Source organism: Pleurodeles waltl, chromosome 5, assembly GCF_031143425.1.
Source record: "Pleurodeles waltl isolate 20211129_DDA chromosome 5, aPleWal1.hap1.20221129, whole genome shotgun sequence".
NCBI classification, from domain to species: Eukaryota; Metazoa; Chordata; class Amphibia; order Caudata; family Salamandridae; genus Pleurodeles; species Pleurodeles waltl.
In genome coordinates, this window is record NC_090444.1 from 1,640,587,001 (window position 1) to 1,640,603,330 (window position 16,330).

Below are 16,330 nucleotides of genomic sequence, written 5' to 3' on the forward strand. Positions count from 1 at the left end.
TGGTGGTGTTGGTGGATGTGGCAGTGAAGGTGGGGGTTGCAGAGGTCTACTTGGTGCCCCAGGTTTTCGTAAGAGTAGATGCATTGTGTACTCCAGGTTGCCAGATTGTTTTGGATGTGTTCTCCTTATATGCCAGTGCGTAACAGTCACTTTAACGCCTGGTCTGACCAGGCATTAAAATTTTGATGCTAGTCAGAGTTAGTGCAACTTTTCCTAGGTGTGCAGCCTTTTTTGGAAGGCTGGTAAATATGGCACTAACAGCCCAGTGTCATTTTATAAGTAGAAATGCCTACCCTGCATATCATTGTCAGAATCTGATGCCGTCAGATCCTGCACTCAGGAAAAAAATGACACACATACAGGAAATATGGATTTAAGTTAGCACTGCCACTGCCAAAAAAATGACGCTACGGGGGCGATAAATCCTTGTAACTGAGGTCCATGGTTTGGACCATCACAAATCTATGCCTTAACCAAAGAATCTATTACAGTGAGTAATGCATAATAAGTGTACATAGACAATAAAAAATTCACTTGTTTTTATTTCTGAATGTAGAATACCTTAGAATGCAGGGGGCACTAAACACAAGTGAAAAATTAGCATGTAAAATGCATTGAAATGTTCATTTCTCACATGGAAATACAAAAGACACACCTCCTACTAACCTACTAAGAAGTAATTTCACCTCCTATTCAGGTCACGAGCAGACACTTTGGGGCATATTTAAGAAAAGTGGTGCTGTACACAGTGCAGCGCCACTTTTCTTGCGCCCCTTAGCGCCCCCCCAAAGCCACCATCTGTGCGTCGTATTTAAAAAACGGTGCACCATAGCAGTAGTTTTTTACGCAAGTCCGGCGTTTTGCAGGATTACCGTCAAAAATCCCGATGCTAATCTTGCAAAGCACCCAGAGGCCCGTTGTAAGCACTGGACGCCTGCTCTGAGCAGGCGTTAAAAGTGCCGAAAAAGATGGCGCAAGGAAATCTCCTAGATTTCCTTGCACAATTGTTTCGCCCTTCCCCTAATGGGGGCACGCCTCCTTTGCATACATTATTCCTGGCGCAGGCAGAATGTAGTGCAAAGGGTTACAAAGTGGTGCAATGGTATGGCGTTTTTGGCCTTCTAATGCCACAGTAGCGTAAAATGGTGCTAATGTGGCATTGGCATGCCGCTAGGGGCTCTTAAATATGCACCTATATATAATATAAATTTTGCCAGAAAATGCCATACATGCCTCCCAATTCAGGCGGGAGACCACCAATTTCAAGGCTAATCTCCCGCCTCCCAATTCTATCACAGGACCGGAGGCGAGGATTATGCAAATCTTTCTTCACTCTTTATTCAACAGCAAGTTCAAAGTTAAACAAAACATGAACAGAAAAACTACAAGTTCCATGAGCCCGCCGCCATGGTAACGAGTATCCAATGAGGTGCCCTCCTTCACGTCAGTATAAATGGCCCGAGACACGTCACACTTCCTCTTTCTTCACTGCTCAGATAAGTGCCTTTTCTGCCTCCGTTGGGAGTTTGTTTTCCTAAACTTGGCGCGCTGCCGCTCAATTGTTTTGCGGGGCTTTCTGTTGTTGTAGCAGCTTTCTCGCCACGAGCGGTCCGGAACGGACGGGCCGCTCGAGCGTTTAATTTCCTTTCGGCCCTCGGCGTGTTAATACACGTCGGGCCCACCAGAGGGAGCGCGCGCTGTGTTCTTCGTACTCGAAGAGCGTGCATCTTTTCAGCGCGTGGCTCGCGCTTCGCGTTTGCTTTTTTTAGGGAAACCTGTTTTGTCCAGGGGGTTAGGTTCCTGCCTTTCACCCAGACAAGCAGGGTTCAATTTCCAGGCCTGCCAGATGACACACTCAGTCTCTTAGCAGGCATATCTGCATTAATCACTTTGCTTTTCTTCCCAGGATTGAGGGTTTCTCCTCTATTGCATGTTTGCCACCCTGGTGCATTTTTTCTCTTCCCTACCCTGACACCCGTTTGGGTAAGAATTACCCCATTAGGGAAGGCATTACTTCTTGACTTACTATCAGTGACAGAGAGGGTAGGGATTTTACCCTATATATTGTATATTTTTTTGTTGGGTGTACACTCTGTCATAGTCCTCATTATGCATTCCTCCCAAGAGAATGAACCTTTTCCCAACATGTCCCCAGGTGAGGGTCCCTCTCACCGTACCCTTCCCCCCGGAGTGGACACTTTGTTTTCCCAGGCTATTTCTCACGCTTTGGCCCCTCTTAGGGATACTGTAGCTAAGCTTACTGAACAGGTGTCCAGAGGTACGGGCATGTTTGGTGTGACGGGAGCAGAGGGTGATTCCTCTACCCTTTCAGCCCCCAGGAAAATGCGCAAGCGCGACGCGGGGCACCTGGGGGATGGTGTATTTTCACCCAATCCCAAGAGTGCGCGCGCGCATAAGCGCGTACCCTCCCGGGAGGACCGTTTGCCCGGAGTACTGGGTGACAAGCTTCACCACCTATGGAACCCTGATCGGGGATCCCCCAAAGGCTTCATGGGAGGTTCAGATGAGGACTCATCATCTCTAGATGACGACTCGGGTCGCCCTTGGCGTCCGGGTGCTACCCTACCAGATCCTTCGGATCACGCCGATTCTGACTCCGATATGTTTGAGCCGGAGGGTATCTACCATCCGCGTTCCTCGGAGTGGCGTCCAGACCACAAGGTGGCTGAATATGTCGCCAGTAAAATTAGGCAACCTCTGGACAAAGAGGTGCGCGCTCGTCTACGGGCGGAGTGCCCACGCCCGTCTTTATCAGATAAGGTCGCTTTCACGCCAGTTATTGACCCAAAAATGTGTACGTTTTTTTCCAAGTACACCAAGGATCCCAAAAAAGGGATTGATCGCTCCTGGAGGGCATGCCAGGATAAACTTCTTGATGTGTTAGGTCCCCTCACACAAATTATTCAATTGGCGGAGCGGGCCAAGCAAGCAAACACTCCCCTTCAGACGGACGTCATAGCGGGATGGGCTCAGAGAGCTGTTTGTCTTCTGGGCAACGCGAACTGTGCCATCTCTGCAGAAAGACGCAGATCTTTATTGATCAAAATCGACCCCAAGTTAGGGGAACTGTCTAACTCGGAGGCAGGGGCTGTTGCCCAAGGCAATTTATTTGGCGATCCCTTTGTGTAAGAGTTGGGAAAATTTGTGGCTACGTTTTCAGCTTTGGATAAAGCGCAATCTTCGATTAAGAAGGTTTTCCCCAACAAGGTTTTTGGCGGGGCCGGGCGAGGCAGGGGTCGCTCTTCCGGCCGTCCTTTCCAGCAAGGCCCCAGCTCCTTCCGCAACAACGGTTGGAGGGACGGCAGACAAGGAACCTTCTTCCCCAACAGAGGCAGGGGAAGAGGCAGAGGTTCCAGAAATGCACGAGGAGCATATAATGCCCCAGGAGGTCCCTCGGGTGAGGCTTATCCCTTTTTCCCCAACAAATTTTGGCGGGAGATTGAGGTTTTTCAGGGACAATTGGAGGCGCATTACCTCCGACGCATGGGTTCTGCAAACTGTCTCAGGTTTTCAAATAGAATTCTGGGGTACCCCATTTCAGGAGAAACTGCCTCAGCCCATCGCGTTCTCGGCAGACGACTCAGAACTCGTAGATTTAGAGGTTCAGGCCCTTCTTCACAAAGGTGCCATTTCCTTTACTGCCCTTCACCCCACAGGCTTCGTAAGCAACATCTTCTTGGTGGACAAGAAGGACAAAGGGTTTCGTCCCGTTATCAATCTTCGTGCTTTCAACGAGTGGGTGGTTTACAGACATTTCAAAATGGAGGGTATTCACATGCTCCGCGACCTCCTCTTACAAGAGGACTGGATGGTTCGTCTAGATCTCAAGGACGCGTACCTCACGGTCCCTATTTTTCCACCCCATCGCAGATTCCTGCAATTCTTATGGAACAACCAGGTGTTCGAATTCACCACACTCCCCTTCGGCCTGTCGTCGGCGCCGTGGTGCTTCACAAAACTTCTCAAACCAGTAGTGGAAACTCTGAGGTTACAAGGCATTCGCCTCATAATTTATCTGGACGACATCCTTTTGATGGATCAGTCCAGGTCTCGGTTGATGTTCAATCTGAACACAACTATTGCGCTTTTCCAGGACCTTGGTTTTGTGATCAACCAACAGAAGTCGCAACTTACTCCAACCCAGAATGTGTGGGCAGACTGGAATTCTCGGTTTCTCCGGGATCCCAGCGATTGGCGACTACATCGCTCGGTTTTTCAGGCGATCATGGATCATTGGGGTCCCTGTTCAGTGGATCTCTTTGCGTCTCGTTGGAATGCCCAGCTTCCCCTATACTTCAGCTGGCGTCCGGATCCGGGAGCGATGGCAGTAGATGCGTTTCTCCAACATTGGGGCACTCTTCAGGGTTATGCTTTTCCCCCGTTTCTTCTTATCCCGCGGGTTGCTGCTCAAGTTCGCCGCCAAGAGGCGACGGTGATTCTAATAACCCCCTGGTGGAGATCACAGGCATGGTTCCCGACTCTGCTGGAACTCTCGTGCGAGTGTCCTCTTCGCCTCCCGGATTTTCCCTCGATACTCCTGGATCCGTCGGGGTTCTGCCACCCTCTAATCCTTCAAGGTCATCTTCCCCTCATAGCTTGGAAGATTTCCGGCATCATTGGCAAAACAACCGGCTTTCGCAGGAAGCTAATAACTTCATCGCACAGGCCTGGGCCCCTGGTACATGCAAACGATATAGATCAGCATGGAATAGGTGGTCTAGTTGGTGTGTGGGCAAACACTGCGATCCCATGGGGGCCAGCATTGCCGACATCATCAATTTCCTGGCGGAATTAGCTGCATCCGGCTTAGCGTATCGCACCATCAATTCTTTTCGCTCGGCCATCTCTGCGGGCCATCCTCCCCTGAATAATCTCCCGATTGGGGGGCATCCCTGGGTTTGTAAACTTCTTAGGGGTATTAGACTCTCCAGACCTCCACAACCTAGATATTCGGAGCTCTGGGATGTGAACTTGGTTCTTAATCTCTTATCCTCTTGGCGGGACAACCAATATTTGTCGATGAAGGAATTGTCGGCAAAATTAGCCATGCTTCTCTGCCTCATTTCCTGTAAGCGTGTGTCAGATATCAGAGCACTGGATGTTTCCGCTCGAGTCTTTACTCCAGAAGGAGTCACGTTTACTATTGCAAGGAGAACAAAGAATAATACCAGGTCGGTGTCCTATCCCGTTTTTCCTGATTGCCCGAGGCTATGTGTGGTTAGATGTCTCAAAGTCTATTAGGAAGTAACCAGTTCTTGTAGACCTCCAGGTGAGACTCAATTGTTGCTTTCTATTAAGAAGCCGTTTAGGGCGGTTTCTTCTCCCTCCATTGCCAGATGGATTCGGTGGATTCTCTCTGAGGCAGGTATAGATATTCGAGTTTTTGGGGCTCATTCTACTCGGGGAGCTATGGCTTCCAAAGCCATACAAGTGGGGGGGCAGATTGGAGGACATCATGCATGCTGCTGATTGGTCTTCAGAGTCTACTTTTAAGACGTTTTACTTTAAACCAATTCACGACGCAGCCGCACTGGTGGTAAGTAAGCTTTGAACTTGCATAATCCTCGCCTCCGGTCCTGTGATAGAATACGAAATTTCCTAGCTATCGTGAAGGAAAGTTTCAATTCTATTAAGGACACGGAGGCGAGGATTATCCCACCCACATACATTTCGCGGATATGTTCCCTCCCGATTACATCTATCTGCGTAGCAAGGTGGTATACTTGCGTTTATGCCTTTGTTTATTGGTTATTCTGCTCATATTTTAATTTTTCAGGTAAACACTTGATTCAGATATATTTTCATTTATATGTGTTTTAGAGTTCATAACTTTGTTGCCTTTGGTAGGTTTCCTGTGTTCTATCGGACTTGCATCTAATTACACCTATTTTTTAGGTTCCGAAACTACGACCAATTGACTCTACCAGGATTCCTTCCGCAGTGAAGTCGAGGAAGTGTGACGTGTCTCGGGCCATTTATACTGACGTGAAGGAGGGCACCTCATTGGATACTCGTTACCATGGCGGCGGGCTCATGGAACTTGTAGTTTTTCTGTTCATGTTTTGTTTAACTTTGAACTTGCTGTTGAATAAAGAGTGAAGAAAGATTTGCATAATCCTCGCCTCCGTGTCCTTAATAGAATTGAAACTTTCCTTCACGATAGCTAGGAAATTTCGTATTCCTGCACGTAAAACCAGATTCCTCTGCAGGCTTCAGCTGACATGGCCTCGTCTTCTATAACTCAGTATACACTGCCAGTAACCAGCTCCTGCAGGCCAGTGCATAGCACTTGCATCACGCTCTCTCTGACTGTCATTGTGCTTTCTTTCTCCTGTGCCCCTGGCATGTAAGGTAAAAAAAAAGGTTCATTTGCATATCTAATATCCGATCCTGCACCACCACACTTGCAAATCCTATACATAACAGTAACCCGATTCAGGCCCTGATAGAAGTCAATGGGAGAAATACATTCTACCGATTTTTCTTCCTTGAAATCTCCCACTTTTCTCTTCTAAAATAGTGGCATGTATGGAAATATCACCTTTTAATTTCAAGGATTGCAAGCAAATTTAGATGTCGATATCACAATCTAAGCATAATGCCGTATAGGTGTGATCCTGCCAGCTATTCCGGCAAAATTAGCACATTCCTCAAAGTTGTGAAAAAGTGGTCATCTCTTTTCGCGCTGTTTAGGGCACTAGGAAATAACCATTGTAATATGAAAGGATGTGTAGAGAATCCGTGACAGGAAAAACGTTTTCGTCTGCAACAAAAAAGACCAGAAGATGGCGCTCATTAACAGCATAGAGAAACAACCTGCTTTTTAAATTTACAAAAAGGCTGAATCCGTTGGTTTCTTTCTCAAGATTTATCAGGATGTTATTTGTTGTTACACCATCTATTTACATAGTAAACAGCTTGGCACCTCATAACATCACTTGCCTATGCAAACACAGCAGTAGGAAATGTCAGATTCCGCGTACCGACTTTATTTTAATTTAAAAACGTTCGGAAGGGGATTTAGAAAGTAAAATATATCCCCACAAAACACAGCGCGGTATCTGCAAAACATAGATAATCGGCGTGAACTGTTATGAAACATTTTTGAAAACAACAATAAATACTCAATCAAAATGACTCCCGAGTACATTCAAGAACGTTCACTGAGAACGACAATACATTATGGGGGTCATTCCAACTTCCCCCGCCAGAAGACCGCACCGCGGTCAAAGGACCGCGGCGGTCATTCTGACTTTCCCGCTGGGCGGGCGGGCGACCCAGCGGGAAAGACCCAGCATCGATGAAGCCGGCTCCGAATGGAGCCGGCGGAGTTGCTGGGGTGCGACGGGTGCAGTGGCACCCGTTGCGATTTTCAGTGTCTGCGAAGCAGACACTGAAAATCATTATGGGGCCCTGTTAGGGGGCTCCTGCACTGCCCATGCCAGTGGCATGGGCAGTGCAGGGGCCCCCAGGGGCCCCACGACACCCGTTCCCGCCATCCTGTTCCTGGCGGTAAGAACCACCAGGAACAGGATGGCGGGAAGGGGGTCGGAATCCCCATGGCGGCGCTGCTTGCAGCGCCGCCATGGAGGATTCCTATGGCCAGGGGAAAACCGGTGGGAAACCGCCGGTTTCCCTTTTCTGACCGCGTCAGAATTGGCCAGGAAGCACCGCCAGCCTGTTGGCGGTGCTTCTGCGGTCGTTGGCCCTGGCGGTCCATGACCGCCAGGGTCAGAATGACCCCCTATGTCTGGTTGGTTTTATCATTGCAAGGAACTCTTTAGTCTCCCGATGCAGCTTTTATAATAAGACACAGCAAAAATTCTGGTTCAGTTGGCTACTGGGACTCTATGCCACTGCACCAGCTGCGTCATTGGGTGGGCTTATGTGTCAGTGGCGTAACAAAACTGGAGCTCCCCGTTCAGGACTCACCTAGGTGCTGTGGTGATGGGGCCCCTTGGCACTCGGGGCCTCTCTAGGGTGACCACCCGTCCATAAATTTCACGGACTGCGCGTAATTTCACCCTGCCATCCGTTGACCGTGATGAAAGGCTTCAGGGACAGCGTTTGTCCTTAATTTTAGCCTTTTACCAAAAGGAAAATGGAGGCAGGGCGAGATTATGGGCAGATACATTTCCCCAGCTGGATTCAAAGACAGGGAGTCTCCTATGCTCTGAGGGAGGGAGGGGCAGACAGATAAGAAACAGACCTTCCTTCCAGGGTGTCTTCTTCCCTAAAAAAATGGGAATGTGGGCAACTGGTAAATCTGTAAATGCAAAGGTGCTTGAAAACCTGCATTGACTTTAACTAAAGGAGTCACTTGAAGCTTTCTGATGGCAAAGATATTTTCTTTTAGAGGTACTGTAATGGTGTTCCAAGGTGACCTGTGGAGTGTGTGGTTTTAATGGAGTGTTAGAAATTTTTATATATATACTGTATATTATTCAAATCTGTATTTGAGAAGCACTTTTTTTTTATTTAACTGAAATATATTTGCGCATTTTGTAGCAGCCTATATTATGATGTCATTGTATTTATATAGCGCCTACTACCCCTGATGAGGTGTCGAATGCATGTTAAAAATAAGGATTTACACATTCACAGTTCTTTCAGGGACCTCAGTACCTTGTAGTACTAACAAGCATTGGCAAAGCCAATAGGTCTCGTCTACGCAAGAGTTATTGGCTTTGCCAATGTGTTTTAGCCATGTTATACACCAAAGTGGCTGCAGTTCAGCATAGCTGAAAGCTAGTGGCATAGTGGTGTAGAGGGGAGTAGAGTGGCATAGGAGCACTGGTGTAGAGCCCAGTGGTGCAGAGTACAGTGCAGTTGTTTAGAGTGCATTGGTATAGAGTGCAGTGGTTTAGAGTGCAGTGGCATGGAGTGGCGTGGAACAGAGTAGCATGGCATAGAGTGCAGTGGAGTAGAGTGGCATGCAATAGAGTGGCAGAGAGTGCAGTAGGGTAGAGTGGTGTAGTGGCTTAGAGTGCAGAGTAGACTCTCGTGGCAGAGAGTGCAGTGACGTAGTGTAGAGTGGTGCAGTGCAGAGTAAAGTATAGTGCTGTAGAATGCAGTTCCGTAGAGTGGAGTGATGCAGAGTAGAGTGGCATAGAATGCAGTAGTACAGAGTAGATTGGCATATGGCACAGTGCAGAGAGTGCGATGTTGCAAATAGATTGTCAGTGCAGTGATGTAGAGTGGAGTAGAGTGGCACAGAGAGCAGTGGCATGGAGTACAGTGGTGTAGAGTAGAGGGCAGTGGCATACGGTACAGTTGTTTAGAGTGCATTGGCGCAGAGTGCAGTGGCATAGAGTGGCATGGGGTAGAGTAGTATAGAGTGAATTGGAGTAGAATGGCATACAATAGAGTGGCAGAGAGTGCAGTATTGGAGAGTGGTGCCATGCCATAGAGTGCAGAGTAGACTCATGTGGCATAGAGTGCAGTGGTGTAGAGTGGTGCAGAGTGGATTATTGTAGAGTGGTGCAGTGCAGAGTAGAGTATAGAGCCTAGACTGCAGTGGAGTAGAGTGCAGTGATGCACAGTGCATTGGCATAGAGTGCAGTGGCATAGAATTCAGTAGTGCAGAGTAGAGTGGTGTAGAGTGCATTGTTGCAGAGTAGAGTGTCCATGCAGTGGTGTAGAGTGGTACAGAGAAAAGTGGCATATACTGTAGTACAGTGGTGCAGAGTAAAGGGCAGTGGCATACAGTGCAGTTGTTTAGAGTGCAAAGGTGTACAGTGCAGAGGCATAGAGTGGCATGGGGCAGAGTAAAGTGGCATAGAGTGCAGTTGAATAGATGGTATTGGTGTAGAATGTAGAAGTACAGAGTAGAGTAGTGTAGAGTATAGTGGTGGCCAGTGCAGTGTTGCAGAGCAGAGTTCCAGCGTGCAGTGATGTAGAGTGCATTAAACTAGAGTTCAATGGTCAGAGTGGCATAGAGTGCAGTGGCGTAGAATATATTGTTTCAGAGTAGATTGCAGTTGCATAGAGCGGAGACATGCAGGGTAGAGTGCAGTGGCATAGATTGCAGTGGCACAGAGTGCAGCGGCATAACGTAGACTGTTTCACAGTAGAGTGAAGTGGCTTAGAGTGGAGAGGTGGAGGGTAGAGTGGAGTTGCATAGAGTGACATAGAGTGCCATGGCATAGAGTGCAGAGGTGCAGAGTAGATTAGAGTGACACACAGTGTATTGATGTAGAGTGCAGGGGCATAGAGTTGAGTGTTACAGAGTAAAGTGCACTAGCATAGACTGTATTAGCTTAGAGTGCAGTGGCGTACAGTGCAGTGTTGCAGAGTGGCATAAAGTGGAGTTGTGCGGACTAGATTGGTGTTGTCTATACTGGAGTGGTATAGCGTACAGAGGAACAGAGTGCAGTGGTGTAGAGAGGCTTAGGCCCGTATTTATACTTTTTTTGCGCCGCATTTGCGTCGTTTTTTGACGCAAAAACGGCACAAACTTGCAAAATACCATTGTATTTTGTAGGTTTGTGCCGTTTTGCGTCAAAAAGCGGCGCAAATGCGGCGCTAAAAAAAGTATAAATACGGGCCTTAAAGTGCATTGGCATAGAGTAGAGTGGTACAGACTAAAGTAGAGAGGCATGGCATGAAGTAGCATAGAGTGCAGTGGCATAATGTGGAGTGGTTCAGAATGGAGAAGAGTGCAGTGCAGAGGCATGGAGTGGTGTAAAGTGGAGTGATACAGAGTAGGGTGCAGTGGTGTGGAGTGGTGCAGAGCAGAGTAGAGTGAAGTATGCATTGTGTGGTAACACACTGCCATTACAGACAACACATTTTTGATTGAAATGACCATTACATTTGCACAGATATACAGTTTTTCAAATCAAACTATACTGTGTACAGGCGATGATGTGTGGAAATTGCATCACCTAATGCAATGATTTGTTTTAATCATATAAGACTGTTTCCAGCACAGTTCAGAATTAACAAAAATGTGCTTCATTTGTACTCGTAATTCTGATATATTCTGAAGTTTATTTAAATGTTGTCATGTGATTGAAAAAACTCTTTCCTAACCCAATGATCCAGCAAGATTGTTGCATAAATCCTCTCACTTTGAAGTCAGAGAAAGAAAAGGAAACACTAAGTTCCCACCGAAGACAGAGCCTGACATTTTACTTAGTTCTTTGAAAGCACAGCAAATGTGATGAGATAAGAACAGGATTTGCAGGCTTGTTTACAGAAAGGGAGCACTTTGAAGGATACTGTAAATATGAATTTAGCAAGGGAAGGGACAAAATCAAGCTGCATAGCCTAAAATAAATAAAGCCAGCAAATTGAAAGCAACAAAATGTGAGTTACACACCACAAGGCCAATGGCAAGCAACAGGTGGAATGCATTCACAATGAATGTACTTGAAGTGACAGCCATGGGATACTTTGTGGGGAAAATCCAGTATCTTAGTCCAGTCCACATCTTGCAGAGGCTTGGCCACATCAATCACCCAGGTAGTATGACGAGAAGGCCTGGAGTGGTTTCCATGTTGCAGGAAAGGTCTGTGCACCAATTCTATCTGTTTGCCACCAGTTCCTATGGTGTAGAGCTTCTGGCACACCTCTTGTAGGATTAATGCTAGGTGGCAAACATGAAGTAGGGCATTTAGGGGGTCATTCTGACCCTGGCGGTCATGGACCGCCAGGGCCAACGACCGCGGGAGCACCGCCAACAGGCTGGCGGTGCTCCCATGGGCATTCTGACCGCGGCGGTACAGCCGCGGTCAGAAACGGGAAACCGGCGGTGTCCCGCCGGTTTCCCGCTGCCCAAGGGAATCCTCCATGGCGGCGCTGCAAGCAGCGCCGCCATGGGGATTCCGACCCCCTTACCGCCAGCCTGGTTCTGGCGGTTCTGACCGCCAGAACCTGGCTGGCGGTAACGGGTGTCGTGGAGACCCTGGGGGCCCCTGCAGTGCCCATGCCAATGGCATGGGCACTGCAGGGGCCCCCTAACAGGGCCCCACCAAGATTTTCAGTGTCTGCCAAGCAGACACTGAAAATCGCGACGGGTGCAACTGCACCCGTCGCACCCCTTCCACTCCGCCGGCTCCATTCGGAGCCAGCATCCTCATGGAAGGGGGTTTCCCGCTGGGCTGGCGGGCGGCCTTCTGGCGGTCGCCCGCCAGCCCAGCGGGAAACTCAGAATAACCGCGGTGGTCTTTTGACCGCGCAGCGGTATTCTGACGGTTCCCGCTTGGCCGCTCAGAATGACCCCCTTAATGATTATTCAAAATGTTTGTAAGCAAGGAGTTGACCGGGGCGAAGATGGTAGTCTGCCACAAGGTTTGGAAATTTAGTAGCTCGCCGTCCAGAAACAAATCCCAGCCGTCCTGTGTGAGTGGGAATGCTTAACAAAGGTAGTGCAGGAGCATAGGGTTTCTTAAGTTTCAGTGAGTTTACAGGTTCTAGCAAGGCAAGAGAAAGCTGTGCATGATAACCCTGGATGGTGATCTGTAGAGTGGTCAGTAGGAAAGCAAAGAGAAGTGCATTAAGCCTTCCTTAAAAGTCTTTACTGGTCAACCCCATCTCATGCAGCGAGGTGGGCAGAAAGCCAGCAAGCTACCCATTGGACCTATACAGCTGAATAGTAGCATTCTAAGTCCAGAAGACCTAATCCCCCGCACTCACGGGTAGCTTTAGAATGGAAAGAACTAGCCAATGGTGCTGCAGTGTCCAAATCAGATGTGTGGCATGTCTGAAGCAGGAATTAATGACGAGCAGGGGAATGTTTGCAAAATAATACTATCATTGGGGTAGCACACCATCTTCACTAGTGCCACGTGGCCCACTACAGAAAGCAGAAGAGAAGATTTAATAAGCAAACTGGGGTTGAAGGGACCGTGACTCTCTGCTGAGATTTCCATCCTGAAATCAGTGGGAGGATGGTAGGTATTAATCACTAAGTATCAAAAGGTAGCTGGTTCCCAGTTCAATCTGAGATTTAATTGTATATAAAGGGGAAAACAGTGCCATATGTTAAAGAAACACTAACTACATTTAAAAATTCTTACATTTTGTTTGTGCAATTTACATCCCAAATATTTTGAAGATTCAATGTGTACTTGACACTTAGGGATAACCCAGATCACTAGTTTGGCTTTTGCTCAATTTCAAAACCATTTAAAGACATGGACAAAGCGGGCAGTTGCCTTGCACATCCTTGCAAGGGGTCTGGCCCCTGCTCACCCTTCACAAGCACGAACAGCAGACTATTGCACCAGAAGAGTTTGCCAAAGTGGATGGGTGTTGCTTGTTCAACCACTTGACAGTGCCTCTTCTGTTTCTCTCCTGTGTGCAGAGACAACTCCCCATGTACCCAATGCCTTCCGTTAGTCTTGGTGGACCCATCTTGTCTGATTTTAGGAATTGTCCCACCTTGTTCTTCTCTTCATTATTTATTCAGTTCTTGGCAACAACCCTTTGAATCACTTGCCGTGGATCTCCCATTTGATATTGATTTCATCCTCCTCTTTTATTATCTTTGATTGGTATTCCAGGCTCCTATTTCTGGGATAAATGTAGAGTCCCAGACATACACTCTAGTGCTGTGAGACTACAGACAAGTTGTGGGTACCTCACATCCTGACATCAGGTGTGAGACTGTCACCCACACCATCTGCCCTGCCTCTTTCATTTTTTTTTAGGTTGAAAGACTATGGGCGGTTGGGGTAAGATGTTTTTGTTCAATTTGTTTAAATTAGCATAATGTTAATTACCTTAATGTTTCCCAAACTGTTTGCCAGGGGTTTGAAAATGTTCAGACACATAATCAAAATGTTGCTATTACTTTCTCTTCAAGAAAGATTAGGTAGATTTGGGTAGGAGTGATGGCCTTGCCGAACTACCGATGGGCATCAATTTACTACTGAAGAAGGATGTAATGTGACACCTGAATGTAGCATACCAGGAGGCAATTACAAAAAGACCACAGTGAATAAATAGTGCTATGTTAAAAAAGAGTAAATAAATGCACTGACAACTGACTTTTGTTCTTGAATTTGTGTCCTGAATTTTGACCCTTTGTCCTGAATTTTTGTCCTGAATTTTGACCCTTTGTCCTGAAATTTTTACAGTCCTGTCAGGAATTTGCCTCAATGCCAGGTGGTCATCCTAGGCCTCCCGCCTCGGGGGAGGTGAGAGGCTTTGTTACGCTAGTGATGTGCATGTGGGAGTGCTCGTGTGTGTACGAGCATGTGCGTGCATGCAGGGTGCGCATGCGCTTGTGTGAGTGTAGTGTGAATGACGAGGTAGCGAATGGCTGGATGTCTGATTTGGTCAGTGAATGGCTGGTTGATCGATTGGATAGATAGTATATTGAATGTATGATCAGGATGAATGGATGAGGGGCTGAGCAATGGGTTGATGTGCAATTGAGTAGGAGAGTGGATGGGTGAGTTAGTGGATGGTGGAGTGAGTCCACTGGTAATTGGGTGAATAATTCATGGGTGAGTGAGTCTATGGTTGGAATGCTAAGTAGATGGAAGAGTGAGTGCTTTGATGGGTATTTCGATGGAACGATTTATTGTATGGGTTTTAATTGATTTGGGGTAGTTTTAGAGCATGGGACAAACCCTAAATGAGTGCGTCGATTGGGTGATAGTGTGAAGGGATAGCAGGTGAGTGTATGAATCAGTCACGGCTCGCAGGTGTAACTGGGTGCAGGGCGGCACGCGGGAGCAGGTGCGGGGGGGAGAATTGATAAAATAAAACAAAAATAAAAAATAATTACACTTACCTCCTCCGTTGCCGCGATGCGCTGCTCCTCTCCCTCGACGTCGCTGAAGGAACAGGCTCCCATCCTACCCTGTGCCAATCCTGATGCTGCTTATAGCAGCGTCACAATTGGCCTGGGAGCGCCCAGCCAGGGTGCTCCCAGGCAGACTGGGAGCCTGTGCAGGCTCTCTTCAGCCCAGCAGACAGCCTATTGCGCTTGTGCATTTGGCCGGCCTGAGATGGCCGGCCAAACACACAAGCTCTCTGACGGGAGTGTACAGTGCACTCCCATTGTCCAGGTCATCCCACAAGGCCTGTCCCTTTCACAAGGAAAGAATAATAAACATGGTTTATTATTCTTTCGCTGTGAAAGGATTTGCAGCGGTTGCTGCTGGCGGGAGGGGGGGCGATGCTTCTCCGCCCTAGCGGAGGAGGCGTCACTGGTATGAATGGCAGAGTAGGTTTAATTTGGTTTATGGATGGATGAGTGGGTGTTTGGAGAAGTTGATGCGTGAGCAGATAGATGAAACCGTGGTCAATTTGACAGATGGATTGATACAGGATGACCTTCTGTTTAAATTAGAAATTATAAGTATGTCAGGCAGTGTTAGAAATAATTCCCAAGTGGCAGTCAGCCCTTTTTACATCAAAAGCTCTGATTGATGGATCAGGGTTGAGTGTGAGTCCCTGAGGGTGAGAGCCCTAAACACAATCGCAATTAAACCCAGAGAAATCCTATTGGGAAATCCACATGAGCCAAGGTTCAAAGTACAAACCATAAAGGTTTATTTAATTTTTAAGAATCATTACAGAAAGCAAAAAGGTAGATGTTAGTCAACCAATTCAAAATAGTCATAATGCACATATATACAAAATGTCTTTGGCAGTGCAAACTGAGTCCTAATCTGTCAATTAGCCAATTCCGCATAGTCTAGCTCAAAGCAAAATAAGGGCCAAAGAGCATTGTGTTATGGGGACTGATCAGTATAAGCTAGAGTGAGACGTTTGAAAAATATTCTGCTCGTAGATTGATAAGCAGACTAACCTGAATTCTGCTATTTAAGAGGGAAGGAACCTGACTTTTTCCCCCCAAATGGTGGACTTTTATGCACTTTTAGACAGAAAAACCATACAGTCACTGCGGCATGATGAAGAAAGATACACTGAGTTATCCAATAATGAAACGGAAAACACATGACGTGGTATAATGACTTTTACTTGACATCTATTAACTGATACCATATTATGCCCTACAACAGAAAAGAAAAGCATTTTCAAAAATCTCCGTTCGTCTAAAGGAAATGGCCTTCGTTTCTATGCAGTTGAAATCCGTCATTTCGCCAGGAGCCACGTGAACAGCAAGTAATGTCTTTTGAAAAAGTTATAGTGCAATCAAGACCATAGAGCTAACTGATTTTTGTTCAATTAATATACTAATGACGGTCACAATAGAGCCTTCTCGATGTGCCGAATTAGAAAAAAAGACAGTACCCTGCATCTCACACTGATATCAACCTAAGACAACTTGAAAATTAAACACAATACAAATATTGCATTTGCTTGTCATTGCTGTTAATTAAAAGCA